Source organism: Rana temporaria, chromosome 4 (genome assembly GCF_905171775.1).
Source record: "Rana temporaria chromosome 4, aRanTem1.1, whole genome shotgun sequence".
Classification (NCBI taxonomy): Eukaryota; Metazoa; Chordata; class Amphibia; order Anura; family Ranidae; genus Rana; species Rana temporaria.
Window position 1 is genome coordinate 373,984,068 of NC_053492.1, and position 23,366 is coordinate 374,007,433.

General features: G+C 41.1%; 1 protein-coding gene across 3 annotated transcripts in view; it reads right to left on the reverse strand.

Moving 5' to 3' along the window:
- Positions 1-23,366, reverse strand: part of TIAM2 (TIAM Rac1 associated GEF 2) — a 272,961-nt gene that overhangs the window by 208,475 nt on the left and 41,120 nt on the right. For all 3 annotated transcript variants that reach the window (XM_040350977.1, XM_040350974.1, XM_040350975.1), the window contains exon 2: positions 5,329-5,405. The gene's annotated coding sequence lies outside the window, so the exon portion shown is untranslated. The remainder of the gene's footprint in view (positions 1-5,328; positions 5,406-23,366) is intronic.

The following is a 23,366-nucleotide window of genomic DNA, read 5'->3' on the forward strand; positions in this document are numbered from 1 at the left end:
TATGTGCCCAGTAAGCAAGTGGTTAAAAGGCAAGGACTTTCTTCTTTTGTGCTCATTATGAAAATGTTGCTAAGGGCAAAAGCATATCTGATATTTCCACCATTTATAGCTTCCATTTAGTCCCCGGGTAACCTATCCCAGTCATTGTTCCCTGGAAAGGATTAGCAAGCCTCCTCTCATAAATGTTGTTGGCAGATGTTTTTAATTACACAAACCTTTCAGACAAATTAGCTGTCGCTATATCAATGTTCGCATTCAGCACAATACAATTAATCTTGCCCTGCTGAAAGATCTGGAAAATTGCCATGATGCAACAGAGGTGTCTGTAAGGTAATATGTTATAGCACTGTATGTGTGTACACAGGAAGGTAGGACAAAAATGTAAAGTCATTAAACATGCTTTGGAAAAAAAATGAGGACTTGGATCTCCCAGCTTAGCCTTCTGTCCAGTAAGATCACCTTTCCACCAGCCATTTGCTTTGTATGCTGGTCTGTATCAGATAGCTGACAACCACCTTAGAGTCCGACCTGTACATCTAGGCTACAAAGTCCTCTTTCTGTCAGTAAGCCCCACACCTCCTACTTCTTCTAAACAACCCATTTATCCTCCCGTCACTACCTCTATTTGTGAATCTCTCAGTTGCCAGGACGGACTCCAAACAGCTGCCTGGATAAAAAAAACGAGGATCTATTTACATGTGAATCATGCTTGCATTTTAGCTTCACAAAGGTGAAAAGAAGAAGAAGAAGAATGAATGCAGATGCTTTACAATTTTTTGTGCAGAAAAATCATTTTTAATGTGCCACTTCTCAGTTCTGCAGATTCTATATTCAATAACAGTAAACAGTCAAAAGGAGAAAAATAATCTATTGTTTACATTATTTTAATTATCCATAAAATGAGTTAAAAGAGTGAGGTTTATAAAAGGAGCGCACTGTTGATAGAGGCATTGGTGAGTTGGAGCCTTTGGTAGATTAATTGGCTCCTATCTAAATTGGTCCTAGTATAAGTATAAATGCGTGTTAAAGTGACACTAAAAGGTAAATTTTTTTTTTTTAAATAACAAACATGTCATACTTACCTCCACTGTGCAGCTCGTTTTGCACAGAGTGGCCCTGAACATCCTCTTCTGGGGTCCCTCGCGGCTCCTCCCCACATAACATAATCCCCCTTGGAGAAGCGCTCTCCCGCGGGTGTTACCTTGCGGCATGCTAGTGAGTCATTCATTTGGCGTCCATAGACTGGGCCCCCATCGCCCGCGCCATTGCATTTGATTGACAGCAGCGGGAGCCAATGGCTGCGCTGCTATGAATCTATCCACTCAAAGCCAGGACTCCATGGAGAAGAGGTCGGAGGGGATGCACCAAGGAGATAAACGGCTCAGGTAAGTAAAACGCGGGGGGCTGGGGGGCCGGTAACTGCCTGGTGTTTTTTTACCTTAATGCATAGGATGCATTAAGGTAAAAAAACATGAACCTTTAAAACCCCTTTAAGAGGATTAGATTGTAAGCTCCTTGCAGCAGGCAGGAACTGATGTGAATGTATAATAAATATGTAAAGCGTTGTGTAAATTGACAGGACACTATATAAGTATCTGTAGTAAATACAAATAAATAAAGGTAGGCAGCAAGCAAACTCCCTGCTGTTTTTTTTCTTATGCTATGTTCCAGTTGCCCTGTCCCTACTTCTATTTCCTATTACTGTTAGCAAGCAACAAAATTAGCTTTTTACTGTTTTATCGGTTATTGACTCCTGGAATTCAGCAATTGTGATGGGGTACCTGGCTTTTTTTCTTCTTTTTGACCACTGAGATGGGGGGAACACTGGTGGATTTAATTATTTTTCCCAACATTTTTATATACCTTGATAGACGGGACTGATGTAAATGTATAATGAATATGTAAACCACTGTGTAAATTGATGGCACTATATACAGTAAGTATCTAATAAATAAACAATAAATATATATATATATATATATATATATATATATATATATATATATATATATATATATATATATATATATATATATATAGTATATAGTATGTATAGGCAGCAAGCACATGTTAAACTCCCTACTGTTTCTTTTCCCTATGCTATGTTCTATTTTTCCTATCCCTACTTCAACTTCCTATTACTGTTAACAAGCAACAAAATTAGCCTTTTGCTGTTTTATCTGTTATTGACTTTTGGAATTCAGCCATTGTGATGGTGTGAGGTGCCTGGCTTTTTTCTTTTTTTTTTGACCACTGAGTTGGGAGAACTTTTATTTTTAACTCATTTTCACGATTTTTATATTTTTTACACCCCAATTTTTTATGTTGGTAATCTAAAGCCTCGTACACAGGAAAACTGCCAGGAGAGCTTTTGGCCGGGAAAAAACGTACTCTCTATTTTCCCGTCGGGATTCCCAGAGTTTTTCCCCGCCAGATCTACTACTTACCTATGGGAAACCCTGCGAGGCAGTGCCGATGGAGCATACACATGGCCGGGATTCCTGGCAAAATCTCCATGGCAGTTTTCCTGCCGGGTTCTTGGCTTTCCCGGCGGAATTTTTAGCGCCGAGAAAACCGAGCGTGTGTACAGGGCTTTAGGCTACATTTACATTGGCTGTGTTCTGCAGCAATCATTGCAGGTTTATGGCTGTGCAGATAGCTGCAACCACTGGTGGCCAGTCATTATTTAGAATGGGGCTGGCGGCTGCACCTAGCAACTCACAGCTGCAGCAGGAATCTGAAGATACCTGCCGCTACGGTTTGCTCCAGCCATAATCACCGGTGTGAATGTAGCATAAAAAACTCCTGGTTGTGATGCCGGAGCACTCTTTCCAAAGGTACCTACAAAAGGTTCCTTGCTATCTGTCACATACAGAAATCCTGACGTAAGACATTTGACACAGCCATCAGATTGATTCAAACCAGCCTTGAAAGTTTGTGATTGGGAAAACAAGAAGCAAAAAAAAGCAGGTGCATCGCACAGGCTTCAAAGAGTACACCCCCAGTAATGTGTGGAGGTGCATAAAGGCTGGCTATAGTGTATCACAAAGAAATCACATTAGGACAAACCAAGCTAACTTTCTGATTTATCACAGTTGAAGTGTTTGCTTGACTGCATTAAGATCTGACTGAGTCCACCTGTTGGATGGATTTGCTCTTTAACATACCTACTACATAAAATCACATACAAGAAAGTATTATAAATAATAAAAATTAGGATTTAGGCATTTGTTTTTGCATTTTGGATAGAGTAAGAGAGGGTTATACCCCTGTCAGTTTTTTTGTTGTGTTATTTTGGGGAAATTACCCTCCCTTCCTGTCCCATAGCCAGATGACCAGAACCAGTGTCCCCATTGGAAGATCTCTCATCAATTACTTTTTTGGGGACAACCCAAAATTTGGGATTTTCTTTTACTTGAAGGCTGGGTTCATATATATGCGAATTGGATGCAGATTTTTTCCGCATCACATGACATGTGAGTGTGACCAGCTCTCAATGCAGCCGGTTCACACATATCCGGGGTGGCCGTGGTACGGATTGAAAAATGTCCTGTACGTGTTTGGGTCCAATACAGGTGCAAATTCAGGCAAACATTCATACCGGAATCTCATCTGAACAAGTGAACAGACACGCACTGGACCCCAGGCATGAACCTGCGGCCGCTCATATGTGAACTCGGCCTCAATGATATTGGAAAACAGGACAAATACAGACAGCGAATCTCCCTAACGGGAACACAAACATGCATCAGGACCTACTAGGTGTTCTAATCCCTCTCTACTCTGTCCAAAATGAAAAAAAAGTTTGCCTTTAGTCATACTATAATTTCAAAACAATTGCACAACAAATTATTATACAACAATTGTAATACTTAGCCGCTTTTTCATTGATTTAATCAAACTCACTTTTTAATTCACTAGCCCCCCCTTTATTGGATTAAAATAGGTGCAAAATGACATGAAGTCCAGATGAACCAAACTTGTATTGGTTGTCTTTTTCTTTGAACTATCCCATACAAGACAAAATCTAAAATCTAAAATCTAAACCTGTTACTGTCTATAGTTGAAGGGGAAAATGGACCACTATAAAAACAAATCCTTTAGTTGAGGTACAAGGTGCTTCTCTGCAAAATAAAATGCAGCCATCCAAAGAAGGATTTTTTAAGCCTCATACACACGATCGGATTTTCCACGGACAAAGCATAGGACTTTTGTCCGAACGGCGTTGGCCGTGAACTTGTCTTGCATACAAATGGCAAAGAATTGGTGGCCAACAAACATGAAACTACGTGGTTTTTCAGCTCTTTAGCACCACCCTTTGGGCAACTTCTGCCTTCTGCTAATGTTGTTTTATGGTGAGCATTGCTTCCGAGTATGCCGGTTTGTACTCGACTTGTGTACACACGCTTGGAAAATCCGACAACACACAATTGTAGGCGGAAATATTTAAAGCATGCTGTCCAACTTTTGTCCGTGGAAAATCCGACAACAATTGTCCGATGGAGCATAAAAAACGGCCTGTCATCACACAATTCCCGTCGGAAAATTTGATCGTGTGTATGAGGTTTAGTTTCATCTATACCTCCAACATCAGGATATAAACTCTTTTACCTCTACAGATGTTAAGCCCTCAACACTTCTCAGTAATTAACAATGGTGCAAGAACAGGAAAATTTTATTTTTTACTCTGTTGGTAATAAACAAATTAGTTAGGTATAAGAACACATACCGGAAATCTAATCGTAGTTTTCTAATTTCTTACCAAAAAAAGGAACATATATTAGAGGACATTTAAGAGGCTAGTAAATGCTGAAAACCAGAACATTCCTGTAGTACTGTAGTAGGGACACATCACAATTACTTCACAAAAGGGGCCCATTTCTAAAGATATTTCGGAAAAACAAAGAAATACACTACTCCACATATGATCTATCTCTATTCTCCCTTATATATTTTTATATATTTTCAATTTTAGAAAAAAAGTTTTTGGGGCAAAGCACATGTTTAGCAAAATGCCTGTAAAAAAAAAATAAACTAGCAAATATTACTTAGAAATTAGAAACCGAGAAGGTAGTATTACCCAGACCAGCTAGATAAATTTGTGAAACTCAAAGTCAAAACTGAACTGAAAGTCAAAATTATTAATCCTCTTGAAAAAAATGGTAAATACATTTTGACTTCTTTTAAGATGCCTAATAGGTAGGCTACACAATTATGCATGATAACAATATGCAACCATGTAGTCACAAATAAAGAAGAGGAATTGCCTAGTTTTTGGCCTGTGTTTGAATTATTACAATTTTTACTTTGGTTTTCAAGATGACATACCTTGGCATTAGTTAAACTTGGTGTAATTCATAGTTCGTAGCAGTTTCATCTTGTTTGTTTTTCATTAATCAGATAGCCTAAAAAAGGAAAAGAATAAACAGACATTAAAGTTATCCATCAGTAGGATGAATTGATCCCCTCACATTTTTCTGATAGTAAAATTTTGAGGAGAAGGGTGTAGACTTATAACGTCGTACCTATTCATAAATCACAGGGTCTGTTGTGCATAGAAGAAAAGAGAAGAGAGGGAGACATAAAAATGTATAATAGGTAGACAAATAGACAAGTGACCGCCGCTACCTATCATGCCAGCGTGACGCTAGGAGAAACCCTGGGGCTCTGTCGGTTACGTTCACACTTCCCCACTTGGAACAAACAGGCTCTCCTGCTGCACCATCTAGCCATATCCAACACTACACCAGGATTATGCCACCATGTAGTTATATAAGGTAATTCATCTTGGGCACTAGATTTACTATGCTTTTTATGCAGTCACAGCCTTGATTTTCATTTCTGCCTTCTTTTGGGCAGGGTCCCTCTCTTACACTCCTTATTCACTCTTTGTTCACACTTTGGGATACTTTTGATCTCCTAAGGTGTTTTTCAATCTTTCCACAGTCCTAATGGCTATGGGCTATATTTACCACTTGGTGGTAGCAGCATCCAGATTGTCACATTTACACATTACAATTCATTTTATAGACACTTTTGGTGCTGGTACTTGGCCCCATTACCATGAACAATATGACGAGCTTCACCCTTCTGGGGAACATCATTTGTGCACCCGACACTCCAAAGGATCTCTATGACCTCAGCTCCCGGGCTAGATATTCACAGCGGCTCTCTTGTCCATTAGTCCCGTATAGGCTGAATCCTATATTGTAAGTTACTTCTGGCTTGATCAATTTCCTCCTCCCGACCTTACCCTTTTTTACTACTTTGGGTTTGACCTTAATTATAATGATATCTATATATACATTCTGTACAGACATGTCTGGCATCCACTCCTGATGAGTGGAACCAATCCACAAAACGTGCCAAGCTTTATAGGATGCAGTTTCAACGTTTATGTAGGGCAGTGATGGCGAACCTTGGCACCCCAGATGTTTTGGAACTACATTTCTCATGATGCTCCTGCACACTGCAGTGTAGCTGAGCATCATGCGAAATGTAGTTCCAAAACATCTGGGGTGCCAAGGTTTGCCATCACTGATGTAGGAGTTCAACCATCTCATATGTGAGCTTTACTCTATCACACGATTTATTTGATTATGGCAAAGATCTACCTTTTCATTTTCTATTATGACATGTTATAGAGTATGTCCTTCCAGAAGACTAATTGCAAAGTGTATGTGTATTGTGTCATTTTGATCCCTAACAAACAACCATTATTAGTCCCAACCTCCTTCTTTTGTATTTCAATAATTAGGGATGGAGGCACACATGTTCATAAGTGTTCCTCCTTTAAGTCCCAAAAACCTGCTTTCTTTTAGCTCACTTTTTTTATTCATGGCAAGTGAAAGGAACTTTTTTTTTTTTTTTACTTCGAATTTGTAATGCTAATATTTTCCCTAAAAAAATATGTGAATTATACATTTTAATGGAATGTTTAGATCTTAATTATATGAGTAACCAACAAGCTATTTAATGGATTCATTTAGCAATAATCCATTTGAGCTTACAGCGTTCTTATCTTTCTACCAAAGAGAATTATAGTAAGAAACTTATCACTAATCTAGAAACTTTCAGTGCTGCCCAGGTCATAAAGGAAATGTGTATCCGGTCTACAATATAATAAATCAAGGAAGTCATGGGAATATGTAATAATTGTAGTGAACAAAATAGTAGCGCTGTGTTCAGTGAATAAACAATTCAAAATCGGTATATGAATAAATCACCCTGTGAATAGTATGTCACACATATACTAAATATACTAGAAAAAAGCATATATAGTGAAAAATGTTTGATATTATTAATAATAATAATAATAATAATAATAATAATAATAAGTGTTCATAATGTTCATCCAGTGGTCAAAAACCAGTAAGTGATAACCACTCAAACCAAGTCCACAAATTATTTCCAAGTGATTAGACTCAAAGTGTCCACTCAATCTTCTTTGACAATCTTCCTTGAGATTTTCCACCACACCATAAGTGCCCAGTGAACTTCACACCCCAAGGAATTGCGCTTACCAATAGAATATGCCTTGCACTCTCATGCTCAGCAATACGGCATACTAGAGTCCCCAAAGGTATTAAACGATTCCACCAGTGCTCCAGCAAATCAAATAGCTCCACATGTAAAAATAAAATGGCTCCAATAGTGAAGTATATCACAACTATTTATTAAAAACAGCACAAGTAGCCTTCACACATTACACTCACATCTATCAAAGCAAATAGAAGCACTTCAGCAATAAAAATCCAAAATCAGAGAAAAGTTTGCGGTGGCACCGTGATGTACTATGGTCTCGGCGGACCCAGAGTAAACCCTAAGTCTCACACCCAACTCCGCTCGCTCGCCTCTCCACTCCAAAACACTGCACACTCGGTGGCCGGTAGTCTGAAAGTTATGGAACACGAGTAGTTTGTCGTGTAGCCACTCCCAGACCAGTTTCGTCACTCAGGCCGTCTTCACTGGGAATGCTGGTACTGATATAGTTAAAGTGGAGTTCCACCCAAAAATGCAACTTCCACTTTTTGGAACCCTCCCCCCCTCCGGTATCACATTTGGCACCTTTCAGGGGGGAGGGGGGGCAGATACCTGTCTAATACAGATATTTGCTCCCACTTCCTGGCTTAGATCACCAGTGATCTACACCACTTCCGGCGCCAACTCTGTGCCCCCTCTGTCTTCTGGGAGACACACAGCTCCCAGAACACAGCGGGGACCAGTGAAGACTAGAAGCACGATTTGCACGTGTGCAGTAGGGAACCGGAAAGTGAAGCCACAACACTTCATTTCCTGATTGCCTCACTGAGGATGGCAGCAGGGGCAGTCGAGAGCCAAGCAATTGCTCGGCGTCGGCTGCCGACATCGCGGGCACCATGGACAAGTAAGTGTCCATGTATTAAAAATCAGCAGCTGCTGTATTTGTAGCTGCTGGCTTTTAATATTTTTTTTTAAGTGGGACCTCCGCTTTAAGTGCTACATACCAGCAACAATTTACATATGCCTTACATTTGCACGAAGCCGCACAGATGTCTTTGAAGTCGCACGCAAAGTCGTACTGAAATGTGGCTTTGAAATTGTGCAATTTCAGATGAAGTCGCAAGATTTCAAAGCCGCGTCCAATCTGTAGGAGGGCTTAATTACAAATTGCACAAAGAACGCATAGAATTCTCTGAAATCTGATGCCAGACGGGGTGCGGGAGGCGAAGGGGGTGGAGGCCGTTAGATAAATCTTTAAAGTGGATGTAAACCCACTCTCATCCTTTCTAAACTACTGCCATAGTGCTGATCTATAAGGATATACATGCCTCCTGCATGTATATTTACCTGTCAAATTTTTCCCCTCTGTCTGTTATAAGAACTGAAAAACTGCAGATTCTGTGGGTGGATCTGTTGTCTGGAGCTCTGTGGGTGGAGTCATGATGTCAGTAGACTCCCCGCCCTCCTCTACACTCCCCTTGTCAACATGCATTTTTCCCTTGAATTCCTTACACTAAATTCTGCTATGATCACTAACATCCAGTCAAAATCCAGAAAAGTAACTACATGACTTCAGAAAAGGGGTGGGAATTAAAAAATAATGCCTGTCTCCAGGCTAGTGCATGAGATATGTAAATAACCTGTCACTCACAGCAAGGGGGCGGAACGGACTAAGGTTTTTCTCTGTAAGTTTGTTTTATTTCACTGAACAATAAAAGAGGATTGCTCAAAGCTGTGTGGCAAGACTGGGCACAGATGATAGGAAATCTTCTACTCTACATTGTGACATTAAAAAAATAAAAAATAAATCAAATTTTACATCCACTTTAAGGATGTATGTAATGTAATGTTGCCTTAGGCTGCATTCACACCTCGGCGTATATACGCCTGAAGCGTGACGCTCGTGCCGCTGGAGGGGCGAATTTCCATTGATGTCTATGAGATGGTTCACATCTCACGCCGAACGCCGAAACGCCGTACGCCTGCCGCCTGAAAACAAGTCCCGGACCCTTTTTTTCAGGCGGCATTGGCGTTCTGGCATAGACATCAATGGAAATTATTTGTAAAAAAAAAAAGTAAACGAATCGCGGCAAAATACGCCGCGTACGCGGCGTTACAATGTGAATGCAGCCTTATATTGGTCATTCTCTTTTGTATACAAACTTGTTTTGGAATTTCATTTGTCCAGTCTTTTTTTTTTTTTTATATTTTCAATAAAAACTATTTTCAAAATACCACGAAAAGGAAAAAAAAAATCTCTGAAATCCTTATACCTGTATTTCACAAAAGGTACTCGTGTCGCTTGTGTTATTTGACACAATAATACAACAAAGCACATATTACCAAAAATATCTTAAATGTTTGATTGGAAAACTGCTGCTTGTTAAAAGCAAACAATTAAAAAAAAAGGAAAACATCTTTATAGGCCTTCAGATTTCAGAGGCAGATTTTAAGAAATTACAAAAAGGATCCTATTTATGCATGCTCCAAAAATAGGTACAAACAGATCTCTATCCAGCAGTAAACAACCTTTTCATTTTGGGAACAAACTGCATGGTGGAAAAAAAAAAAGAACATCACACTTTCTCTTGTCTACAGAATAACAATAAATGCAGCCAAAAGGCATATTAGAGCAAGCAGAGTGTTCTTGTATGCAGTTTTATTCTGTTTCTTTGTATAAAAAAAATCAGAAACTTTTCATGCATAAACAGCATGTTTTAACCTCTATTAGCACATCATTTGTTGCTTATTCTTTAAAAATGTCATTATTTTGTAAAAGGTTTGGGAAAAGTTTGAAACATCAGCCTTCAACAGTATGTTATCTACTGTACGTAGTCTAACATCATTCATAGACGGAGTGGTTGCAGAAAAGAAAATCGCTTGATTCCCTATTTAACTCAGTCAATGTATATGGGGGAATCCCTCCCGCAGATTGTGTTTACCCGGCAGGAGAGTCGTCCCCGCAGGGAGAACACCATGATTATTGCTAGCAGTTAACGATAATTGCATGTAAAATCCATTAGGCTGGTTGTTCCCAAGTTAATCAAACGATCGACTTGGGTACATACAGCCTGCCCACACATTGTTCCAATCTTGCAGGTTCCTACTGAACCGGCCCTGATTCGAACTGTCTATGGCAGGCTGAGGCCTCGTACACACGGCCGAGGAACTCGACGTGCCAAACACGTCGAGTTCCTCGGCGAGTTCAGCCCTGAAGCCGCCGAGGAGCTCGGCGGGCCGAGTTCTCCCATAGAACAACGAGAAAATAGAGAACATGTTCTCTATTTTCTCGACGAGTTCCTCGGCGGCTCCATCGGGCCGAAAGTGTACACACGACAGAGTTTCTCGGCAGAATCCGGCTCTGACCGAGTTTCTCGCTGAATTCTGCCGAGAAACTCTGTCGTGTGTACGAGGCCTTAAAGCGTATGTTAACCCATAAAAATAAAATGTGGATCCCGCTCCTTTAAAGCTGTTATATGACACAGTGCTTGTTCTGTAACACCTGAAAAACCTGGCTGATCCTACCAGTTTCTCCCCACCCCTCTGTAAACTGACCACGGTGTATCATGGCTGCTGAGACCAGACACCGTGGTCAGTTTACGTGCCTCTGTCATCAGCAGCCTGCTCTCTGCTCTCCTCTCTGCTTCTGTGTCCTCCTCCCCCTCCCTTCTCTGTGTGTGAGCCGCCCCTCCCCCCTCCTGCTGCTCACATAATACTAACCTGTATACACCATCAGCACTGCCTCCTATTGCAGTGTCCCCCTCTGTGAATGATTTATAGAAGGGCTGTGCAAATTAACTTTTAATTAATCGATTAATCTTAAATTTTTTTGATCGATCAAAATCTTTTTGATCGATTAAAATTCTTTTGATTAGTACTCAACTCTCCGCCGGCTTCTGGGCCTTCAGGGAGTTCCGTCGGAGATCCGGTGACGTCACGGACACCGGTGGGGCTTGCCGTGTCCATCTGCATGCTGGGATTTGTGATAGTTCCCTTCATGGGACATCTACATGCCGACGGACTGATGTTAACCTCTCCTCATCTGGATTCAGCAGTGGTATTGTTGTACACATTTTTATACCAGTATCATACTTAGCTACATGTTTTTATGACTGCTTTTGGTACCATTTGGTATTACTCGCACCATTTTTACAGTTAATGTAGCTACATCGATTTTATCTCCAGTGCAATATTTATTTGGTTACCTACTTGAAGACTATAAAAGTTTTAATGCTATTCCCATCGAGCGCTGCCTTTGTGTGTTTTTTGTATCCTGCTATCCATTTTTCCAGTGGTTGGTAGCTGCACTGGGAATCTGCCTGCAAGGAGATCAGCTAAAAGTAGTTGGATCTGTATGTGAGTTATAATTAATTGAAATTAGTCGATTAATCGATTAAAAAAAAAAAGATTAATCGAACAGAAAATTTTTGATCAGTAACAGCCCTAATTTATAGATATAAATGCTCCTAATTTAAAAGCAGAGATTGCGATCACATGAGCAGCCAGCTCCCTCATCCTCTCTTCCTCCTCCCCTCCAGACTGACATCAGCAGAGGAATCTCAGCCCTGCCTGCTGCATCTCTCAGAGGAGAAAATGAGAAAGCTGGCTGGTCATGTGATCGCAATCTCGGCAGTGAAATTAGGTATTTGCAGCATTTATTTTTATAAATCACACACAGACGGGGATACTACAATAGGAGGCAGTGCTGATGGTGTATACAGGTTAGAGGAGCTTAACAACCACTTTAAGGCTAATGGCAGACGAAAATTCTGCGGATAGGGACAAATTGTCAGTGGCAGGACTGCTAAAAAGACTGCCTGTTTGCCTGTGTGGAATCGCACCCGTTGTAGCTAGATGCAGACAGATGTCACCCTGTCACTTGCCTGAATGCTGATGGCCCTTGATCACCAGCGGTGTCTCAGCTACAAAGATACAGCCACTGGTGATTGCAAGTGGCAGAATCACTAGCTGCAATCTCCCATCTGACAACCTACCCCCCCCCCCCCCCCCCCCCCCAGATAAGACAATTGCTGATTCCCCTGTCAGCACTTTCTGTGTTGATGCAAATTTAATTTCTGCAAAAAAATTAAAATTCGCACCATGTATGGCCAGCCTAAGCCCATAACTATAAATGAACTGCTACAAAATCAGCATTTACTTTGTTGGGTGCCAAAACATTCAACACCAAATGCTGTCTCTGTCCTGAGCTGATCTTTGCATCATAATTTACTACTTTACTACTACTACTCTTTTTTTTGCTTTTGTCATTTTAAAAAATCAGAGAGTACACGTTAAAAATATGACCAAAATTCCAATACAAACTACACCTAACGTGTTTTTAATATGAATTTTTATTATTAATATCTGTGTGGTTAAACCCTGCCCTGAAAAAGGCAGGAAGTTGGTATGAGTAAATACCGAAAAGTAAAAGGGAAGGAAGTAACACAGCACATAAATTTAGAATGGTTATGCTTTATTACACATTACACACCCCTGCCAAGGTTTCTGAAATATATGCAATATACACTTTATCAAACATGCACAATAAACAGTAATTTCACTTTTGTTGAGAAAAAAAAAATTCCTCTCTGCGTAATCGATGTACATTGCAGGGATTTTAATAAACTCTGTTGTATTGTCCTACCTTTTTTATGCTGGGTACACACTAGCAGTTTATTTCTTTCAACCCAGCAGGCGGAACGAAAAAAAACTGAGGAGCTTGTTGTACTAACTATCCGATGTTAGTGCAGCCATCTCCCTGCTTATTTATTGTGTTCTGACAGGGGGACAGACCCCCGCCTCCCCCCGCTAGAACAACCCAGTGTGCACTCTCAGCCATTGGCAGATGTTTTTCGGACATGCTCCTACGACAGAAGCTGGCCATTTGGAAGGCTTCTGTTGGACAGGCTGCTATACACATGGACCATATTTTGGCCGGTTGCTGTTTAACCCGCCAATATTCAGCCCATGTGTACAGGGTTTTACTCTGAAGAAATAGCTGTTTGTTTGTCTGTGTCCATGAGCCAAGTGAATGTGAATGGGAGTCATTTTATAATTGGCAATCAGCAGCAGGGCTCAAATTAATTTAGATGTTGATTTCCTTTTTGGGAGTATCTCACCAAAAACGGTTGCAGAGGATGCCCAAAATCTGACTTGAATCCTAGTGCAGACTTCTGGGAAAATCAATGAGCCAATCACACAAGCACGGAACAACTCCAGGTTGCTATAGTGCATTGTGTTTTACAGAAAATTACCGTATTTATTGGGGTATAGCGCGCTCCCGCGTATAGCGCGCACACCTAAAGTTGCCCAGAAATTCCTGTAAAAAAAAGATTTTTGTACTTACAGTTTGGTGTCTTGCACGGCGTCCATCGGCGGCCTCGTCGGGTCCGGCGTCCATCTGCGGCTTCTGGTGTTCTCTTCGTCGGGTCCGGCGTCCTTCTGCGGCGTCCTCCTCGCTCGTTTCCCGCGCCGAGTTTGAATACCGAGCGCAGTACACTCGCGTATAGTCGGCAATGCTCGCGCTGACGTCCTGGACGTACAGGACGTGAGAGCGAGTGTAGCCGAGACTGCCCGACTATACACGAGTGTACTGCGCTCGGTATATGTCAGCGCAGTATTCAAACTCGGCGCGGGAAAGCGGGTATCGGCGTATATCGCGCACCCACGATTTTGCCCTGATTTTCAGGGCAAAATAGTGCGCGGTATACGCTGATAAATACGGTACACATTTAGGTAGATATAAAATGCTGCAAATCATCAATGTTTCATATTCCAGCAGGTGTCGCTCCAAGCCCCATTTCACATGTTAGACAGAAGAGTCTGCTGATTTAATTAAAAAAAAAATTAAGTAGGATTTTTCAAAAAATGCTACAGGCAAGTTAATTTTCTGTATGTTGTAATTTAAGAAAATATATAATACCATTTACAAAGGTAGGTAAACATATACTAATTTAAAATATATCTGAAGGGAGTAAAACGGCAACGGCAACATAGTTTAACTGTATATATTACAAACATCGCCCTGACATGTTTCGGACATCCATGCTTAACAAAGACGTGTGAAATGTGTCAATGCAGATTGTGGTAATTGCCGTACTCTGTGATCCTTTAACAGCTTGCTAACCAGCCGCCGTCATTTTACTGTGGCAGGTTGGCACGGCTGCACAAATCGCCGTAGGGGTAAATCTGCCGCTTTAAGAGCTTTAGGGGGTGCATGACCGCTCCTCAGAGAGCCAGGATGGGGATCTGTCAATGTAAACAGACAGGTCCCCGTTCTGTCAGGGAAGTAGAGAGAGATCTGCTTTTCCTAGTGATCAGGAATAGCAATCTCTCTCTACTTCGTGTCAATACACTACCCCCACAGTTTAGAAACACCTCCCTAGGGAACACATGTAATCTCTTGATAACCCCCTAGTGTTAACCCCTTCTTTGCAAGTGGGTTAAATGTCAATAGTCAAAAAAAATTGTCAAAAGTGTCCGATCTGTCCGCCGCAATGTCGCAATCCCACTAAAAATCGCTGATTACCGCCATTAATAGTAAAAAAATTTTTTTATAAAAATGCCATAAATATATCCCCTATTATATGCTATAACTTTTGCGCAAACCAATCAACATAAGCTTATTGCAATTTTTTTTACCCCAAACATTTTGAAGAATACACATTGGCCATAACTGATGAAGAAATTTTGTTTTTTTATTATTTTTATTTTGGGATATTTATTATAGCAAAAAGAAAAAATATAGTTTTTTTTTCAAAAACTGTCGCTCTTTTTTTGTTTATAGTGCAAAAAAAATAAAAAGCCACAGAGGTGATCACATACCACCAAAAGAAAGCTCTATTTGTGGGGGAAAAAAGTACTTTTATTTTGGTACAGCATCGCATGACCGCACAATTGTCAGTTAAAATGAAGCAGTGTCGTATTGCAAACAATGGCCTGGTCACTAAGGGGTAAATCCTTCGGGTCCTTAAGTGGTTAATAAGAGCTATCTGGTTTCGGCAGTCAAAAAAAAAAAAACTGTGGTTCAGGTGGATGTTGGAGTGAGGTTTTACCAAGGTAAAGCAGTAGTCATCGGAGTTTATTGTAAAAATTACAAAGTTTAACAAAAATACAAAATAAAATTTAAGTGTACTATTTATGACAACAATCGATATACATAAAATGTTCAGGCTAGAAGTTTGCTTTCTCAAAAATTAAAGGATTTTTTTCCTGCACGTGATAGAATGTTGACGTATGGTCACTTCCAATTACTATTTTAGTAAATTAATACCAGTGTAAAAGTAACAACTTTATGCACAGCAAACAAGACGCATGTGATTTGCTCTGCACTGCTGTTCACATCACATGTCTGTGTGATGCGATTTCAACCATAGAGATAGTATGGCTGATATCGCACTGCATTCGGACCAAACACGCACAGGACCCTTTTTTTGGTCCGCACCAGAATCGGATCACATGGGTGTTCACACCTATGCAATCTGATTCATGTTCGAACTGCCAGTTCGCAGTGTGATATGCGAGCTGAAATAGGGGTGTCATTAACATTGTATGACACTCCTCAGCAGCTCGCATATCGCAGTGTGAACTGCCGTGCGAGTAAGTGTGCGATGCGGAACCCGCAGTGGATTCGCAGGGTTCCTGCATCGTAGCAGAGCTAAACCGGGCTTAAAGTGGTTGTAAATCTCTGACATGAAATATGAATAAATCATATCCCTCTAAAGCAGGGGTAGGCAACATGGGCCCTCCACCTGTGGTGAAACTCCCATGAGACATTGCAAGACCCTGACAATCAGAGGCATGACTCTTAAAGGCAGAGGCATGATGGGAGTTGTAATTTCACCACAGCTGAAGGGCGAGGTTGCTTACCCCTGCTCTATAGCATGGGTGCTCCACCTGTGTTTGATCACTTGGTTCTCAATGTTAGAGCTGGTGGGGACAGAGGCAGCATTGGACCCATGCTTCATACAGCTAGCTAAGTATGATTAAAAAAAAATCCAATACTTCTCTTGTAAGAGCACTAAGTGTGATTTCTGCCTGCTGCTTTATTCATCTGTAGATGTCTTTGAGGACGAAACGCGTATGGCAAGGTTCATCGCTCCCCACATTGCTGCTTTTTATGCGTGATCACTTTTATTGTATGTTTGTTGGTTTTAATAAACCTACTCCTTTTTGACCTGCACCATTGAAGCCCTGTTCCCCTTTTTTTCCATATATCGCTGTGGGATCTAAGTTAGAGGGATGCTCCCCATCTAGCCGGCTGCCTTGAAAAGTCGGAGTGCCACAAGGTTCTTTAGAGTTTCCACTGGAGATCCCTGGTTTTTCCATCGTCTAGGCCACGTATCAATCCGGCTATCCAAGCTCACATGATCCGCTGTCACTGACATACGGTTCCATCAGTTGCGGTAAGGGTATCCATCCTTACTATACTATAGAAAATTGATTTATTTATTGGATGTCCTGCCCATCAGCTTGTATTGACCTATTTGAAGAGCACCATTCATTATTGTGGACTCACTCTCCATTTTGTTTGCTTTGGACTAGATATAGGTCTTTTGACTAGATCTGCCTTCACTTCTTTATATATTAAGTTGGACTTCCTTGTCTATCTCATGTTGAATAATTATTATCACGTGGGACTTTCTTATTCATTTAGTTTTGAATGATTTTTAGAACGTTGATTCTTTTGTGTGTTTTCCCATTTCACATAAGGGTTAGCGCTACATTTCATCCACCTATCAGCATGAGTCACCTCTTTTACGGGGTATTTTCCCCTTTTTTTAAATCAATTACTAGGGTCATTTTAAAGCTAGCCATGGACAACACAATGATCTCACAATCTACTACGCCCTTTAACAATCGACATTGGCCATTTGGCTGTTCCTGTCTGGCCTGCGATGCCTCCACTGTCAGTATGCCCCTCTAATGGACTGTTTTCATCGAACGAACCGATCGTGTGTGGGCCCCATCAATTTTTTTTCCATCGGTGAAAAAACGTAGAACCTGTTTTAAAATTATCTGATGGTTAAAAAAACGATAGAAAAAAACGATCATCTGTGGGAAAGTCCATCGGTTAAATATCCATGCATGCTCAGAATCAAGTCAACGCATGCTCGGAAGCATTGAACTTAACTTTTCTCACCACGTCTTGTGTTTTACGTCACCGCGTTCTGAAAAGAACGGATTTTTAACTGATGGTGTGTAGGCAAGTCTGATGAAAGTCAACTTCATCGGATATCTGATGAAAAGATCCATCGGTTCGTTTTCATCGGATGAACCAATCATGTGTACGTGACATATGCCCCCTTTAACACTGAGGCAGTTTTCAGGCGTTTAGAAATAGCGCCTGTAAAGCGCCTGAAATGGACCTTCCCAGGTTCAAAGTAAAGATTGAGCAGAATTTTAATTCATCCCTCCACAAGAGTCCTAGTTTCTCGTGTGGCCCTGTGGAAGAATTATATGCCCACCCCTGGTGTAGGGTTACATGAGATCCAATGAGGCTGATGCTGTTCACGTAGCAAAATGGTTGTCCACTTTGAATATCCAATCATGTATGGAAAATGAAAAAGAAACAGATTTTTTTGACACTGACGTGATAACTAAGCTTTGTGAAGTGAACATTTAATTGTTTTAGCCAATATTTTATTTCTAAAAATAAACTCCCATGTATTAAAATAAATTCACAATTAATGTGTAAAAAAACAATTATGCCGCGTACACACGATCGGTCAAACCGATGAGAACGGTCTGATGGACCGTTTTCATCGGTTAACTGATGAAGCCGACTGATGGTCAGTCGTGTCTACACACCATCGGTTAAAAAAACGATCGTGTCAGAACGCGGTGACGTAAAACACAACGACGTGCTGAAAAAAACGAAGTTCAATGCTTCCAACTTGATTCTGAGCATGTGTGGATTTTTAACCGATGGACGTGCCTACAAACGATCGTTTTTTTCCTATCGGTTAGGTATCCATCGATTAAATTTAAAACAAGATTGCTTTTTTTTAACCTATGGATAAATAACCGATGGGGCCCACACACGATCGGTTTGGTCCATCAGACCGTTCTCATCGGTTTGACCAATCGTGTGTACGCGCCATTAAACAGCTAAAAAGTTGTCATTAGATCTAAGCTCATTTTAAAGCTGATCACAAACCTAAAAATCTTTTTTTAAGAGCAATTCTGAATGTAACATATTCCCATTCAGCCTAACCATACAAGATAGGTAAATGTGTCCAGTTTTGCAGTAGTAGGATCATTAAATTGTAGAATCCTGCATTGGAAAGGCTACAATGCTCTTTGTAAAATGAGCAGAATATGCTGTCACTATACAGTATACATACCAGCAAAAAATATGACTCTCATCATATAAAAGAAACGGCTCGGATTAGCATATCTTCCAGAGGCTAAAAGGAATTTGACACTGTGGGTGAATCACTGGAAATTGCTATTTGAGCAATGAATATTAAACAAGCTTGAGCAAACCAGGAGCTCTAAAAGACAAGAGCTGTCAAAATCTTAGCGCATGAAAAAACTCTGACAAGTTAAGTCAGAACACACCCGTCCAGGAAGGATGTCTTGGTTTCTTGCACATTGCATGATGCTATTGGCTATATACCAAAATATTGTCTGTAATCAATAAACAGCTTTCCCTAATAGGTTTCTACATACTGTAATGGGGCTGAATTACTAAAAGGCAAATAGACTGTTCACTTTGCAAGAGAATTTTCCCATAGATTAGTGAATGTGTTGCAGATTCACTTTGCAAAGAATACACAATCACATCCAACGGAAACAAAATATATTTTTGCTTGCACATGACTGGATGATGGAAGCCTGCAGCCAGGGGCGGACTGACCATTGAGGCACTCGGGCACTGCCCGAGGGCCCCATGCCACTAGGGGGCCCCATCAGGGTTGCCAGGCTCAGAAAAACCAGGGACAGTATGTAAAAATCTGTGTTTTTTTTACATCTGTCCCTGATATGTTCGAAACCGACATGCTTTTGATGTGAAAATCCAGAGATTTTAGCTGCCCCACCTCTGCACTGCCTCCTGGCATGGTGGCCATCTGTAAGCCCCCATAATCTTCTATTGCCCGGGGGCCCCATGAGTTGTCAGTCAGCCCCTGCCTGCAGCATTTAACCTTTGTGAGGTAAACAGCCTATTTGTCTGTAGTAAATCAACCCCAATGTTAAAGCGGAAGTCAGGGCTAAGTAAGAAAATTTGAATCAAATAACTGAGCCCCACAGAGATCTTTCATAATTAAAGAGGAACTGCAGTCTGCTCACATAATTTGTAATAAAAACATCTTTGTCATTCTGAAGCTTCCTTCCAACCACTTTGCATATTATGTTATATAAACTGTGATTCTGTACTTGCCAAATATGCTGCAGAAATCTCCCTCCACTGAGTCTGGCTGCAACCATTTTAACTGTGGGAAGCTGAAGCTGCTGCCTGTTCACTTCCTGGATTTACACAGACACACAGAGGCACACCTCCAGCTCTGCAGCTCTCAATGGCTCTTTTATGACTCATTGCCTCTCCCTTCATGGCAAACTCCACAAAAGTGAAACAGAGAGAGAGCTGTGTATGATATCATAAGCCTTGGCTTTTTACCTGACAAAAAAACAGGAAGTGGGCTGTATAAGGTAAGGTATATATAAGGTATTTACAGGCAGAAAAAAAATGTTTTACTATCCAAAGTTAAAACAACAAGGGCAGAAGATTTAATAGATGGAAAGTTGAAAAAATGACTGAAGGTCCGCTTTAAGCTGACCCTACACTGAATTTTGGGTCAGTTCCTCCCCTGCCAGACGTGCTTGAAAATTTGTAGGAGCTGGGTGGATAATTGTCGGCTGAACAAAGGCTGCATTCAACCAAATGCGGTCGCTGTTCGGGTATTCTGACAGCCGTCGACACTGAACGAAAAAAATCTATGCATGTATGGCCAAGCCTTATGCCACGTAAACACGACCGTTGTTCGTCATGCAAAAAAACGATGTTTTTCTCGACGTGATTTGTCGTGATTCCTCTCAAGCCTACCTTGCACACGTTTGTGAAAAAAATGCTCGAGCAAAGCACGGTGACGTACAACACATGACGGCACTATAAAGGGGAAGTTCCATTCGAATGGCGCCACCCTTTGGGCTGCTTTTGCTAACTTCCCATCTCATAATTTGCTTCTGAGCGTGCACATTTTTTCCCCCTCGTTAAAGTGTACACACGACCGTTTTTCACGATGTGAAAAACAACGAGAAAAAATAGAACAGTCTCAAAAAAAAAATCGCCCATTTTTCTCGTCGAGAAAAATGCTCTTGAGCATACACACAACGGTTTTTAACGACCAATTAAAAAAATTGCATTTTTCTCATCATGAAAAACGGTCGTGTGAATGTGGCATTAAGCCTAGCTTGCAAAGAATTATTAACATAAGCCTGAATACTTTGATTCTTGCATGAGCCCAATTGCGATTTTCAGATTTCAGAAGATTCTATGCAGCCACTAAGCACCAGTGTGTACATTTCCCCATACTCAGGCAGATGTTTTCTTAATTACAATGACAAAGGATGAGCTCATTCTCCTAGTGATAACTAGGATTGTTAGCTCTATAATCAAAGGTTTCTCCTTTCAGATGTAATTTTTCTAAGTGAGGGGGCGTCTTCCAGAAATTATACTCCGTTGGAGTTTCAACTGCAGTTTTGGTAACTATGGGGTTTATGCAAATGATAAAAATGATTGGTGTATCCTGATCATTTTTCTTGCTCTCATCCATCTTATGAGAATCTCTTAGAATCCCAGAGATATGCACCTTTCTGTATCTTTACAAGATAAGCTCACAGAAATCTTTCAGTAAATATTCAGCAATAGAAAAACTAGAACAAACTATGTGAAAAACTACAAAGATCCCACTCTTTTGCTACTACTACCGTCAGGGCCGCTGATAGGGGGGGACCACCAGCCCTCCTGTAGGGGGCCCTGGTACACAGAGGGGCCCGGACAGCAGGAGGATCGGTGGAGAACAATGCCCTCCGTGTCTCTCACCCAGGTTTCTCCCCCGCTCCCTCCCGCCGGCTTTTAGCTGCTGGGTGAGAGACATGGAGGGATAATGAACCTGGCCTGCTGCCGCTGAGCTCCTTCCACTGCCCCACTTGCACTCACAGCTGGGATAAGGAGACCAGAGGCTGGAGCAGACATCCAGGAGGAGGTGCGCTGTTTTGTGCTTTCCTTCCTGTCAGAAGAGCGTTCCACATACAGCACATGAGACCGTATAGTTCGTACAATATATCGCATTGCACTGTATACACACAGCGCCCCCTATCCATATTTCCTGCTGCCGCGAGCAACCCTTGGAGGAGATAGAGGGGGGGGGCAGTGTGTGTATACAGCGCAATGCGATGTACAATCAGATCCGGTCTCATGTGCTGTATACTGCAGATGAACGATCTTCTGATAGGACAGAACAGAACACAGCACGCCTCTTGATGGCTTTGTAGTGGCTTTTCCCTGTAAGTTGGGGAGTTGGAAGGGTGGGTATCTTTGCTGGGAAAAGTAATGGGCATTTAGGGATGGGGAATATTTGGTAGAAGGAGGGTTAGGGGTAGGGGGGGGTGATTGAACCAGGAGAGGGGATGCTTGTGCTGGGGGGGGGGGGGATTTCAGTAGGGAGGAATAATTTGTGCTGGGAAGAGTAACTTAGAGGGGGTTGTGTTAGGAGGAGGGATTTGTGGGAATGTGTCCTAGGAGAGGGGAGATTGAAGAAAGAAGATTTGTGCTGGGAGAGGAGATGGTGGTGATTGTGTACCAGGAGCCGGTTGGGGAATTCGGGGCTAATAGAAGCGATTGGTGGAATTGTGCAGGCAAGGGAGATTTGTACTAGGAGGGGGCATTGGGGTGGCATTTGCGCGCATTAATAATGATTTTCACATATTTTTTAGTAAAAATATTGTATAAAATACAGTCAGGTTTGTGTGTGTGTGGGGGGGGGGGTGTCAGGTAGGCTGTACGGGGCCCCATGATTCCCAACAGCGGCCCTGACTACCGTATGGTGGTCCTACTTCTTGGAGGCTGCTAGCACTGTGAACCATATATCCCCTAATCTGAGTAGATAACAGTTATATTGTCACAAATACACACATACATATATATATATATATATATATATATATATATATATATATATATATATATATATATATATATATATATATATATATATATATATCATGGCTATAAAAAGTCTACACACCCCTGTTAAAATGTCAGGTGATGTAAAAAAATGAGACAAAGATAAATCATTCCAAAACTTTTCCCACCTTCAATGTGACCTATAAACTGTACAACTCAATTGAAAAACAAAACTGAAATCTTTTAGTGTTCAGAAGCAAAAAAATATAAAAAAATGTGGTTGCATAAGTGTTCACACCCTCTTATAACTGGGGGTGTAGCTGTGTTCAGAATTAAGCAATCACATTCAAACTCATATTAAATATGAATCAGTACACACCGGCCATCATTTAAAGTGCCTCTGATTAACCCCAAATAAAGTTCAGCTGTTCTAGTAGGTCTTTCCTGACATTTTTTTAGTCACATCCTACAGCAAAGGCCATGGTCCACGGAGAGCTTGCAAAGCATCAGATGGATCTCAATGTTAAAATGTATTAGTCAGGAGAAGGGTACAGAAGTATTTCCAAGGCAATAGATATACCATGGAACACAGTGAAGACAGTCATCATCATCAAGTGGAAAAAATATGACAGTGACATTACCAAGAACTAGACGTCCCTCCAAAATTGATGAAAAAGACGAGAAGAAAACTGGTCAGGGATGCTGCCAAGAGGCCTACAGCAACATTAAAGAAGCTGCAGTAATATCTGGCAAGTAC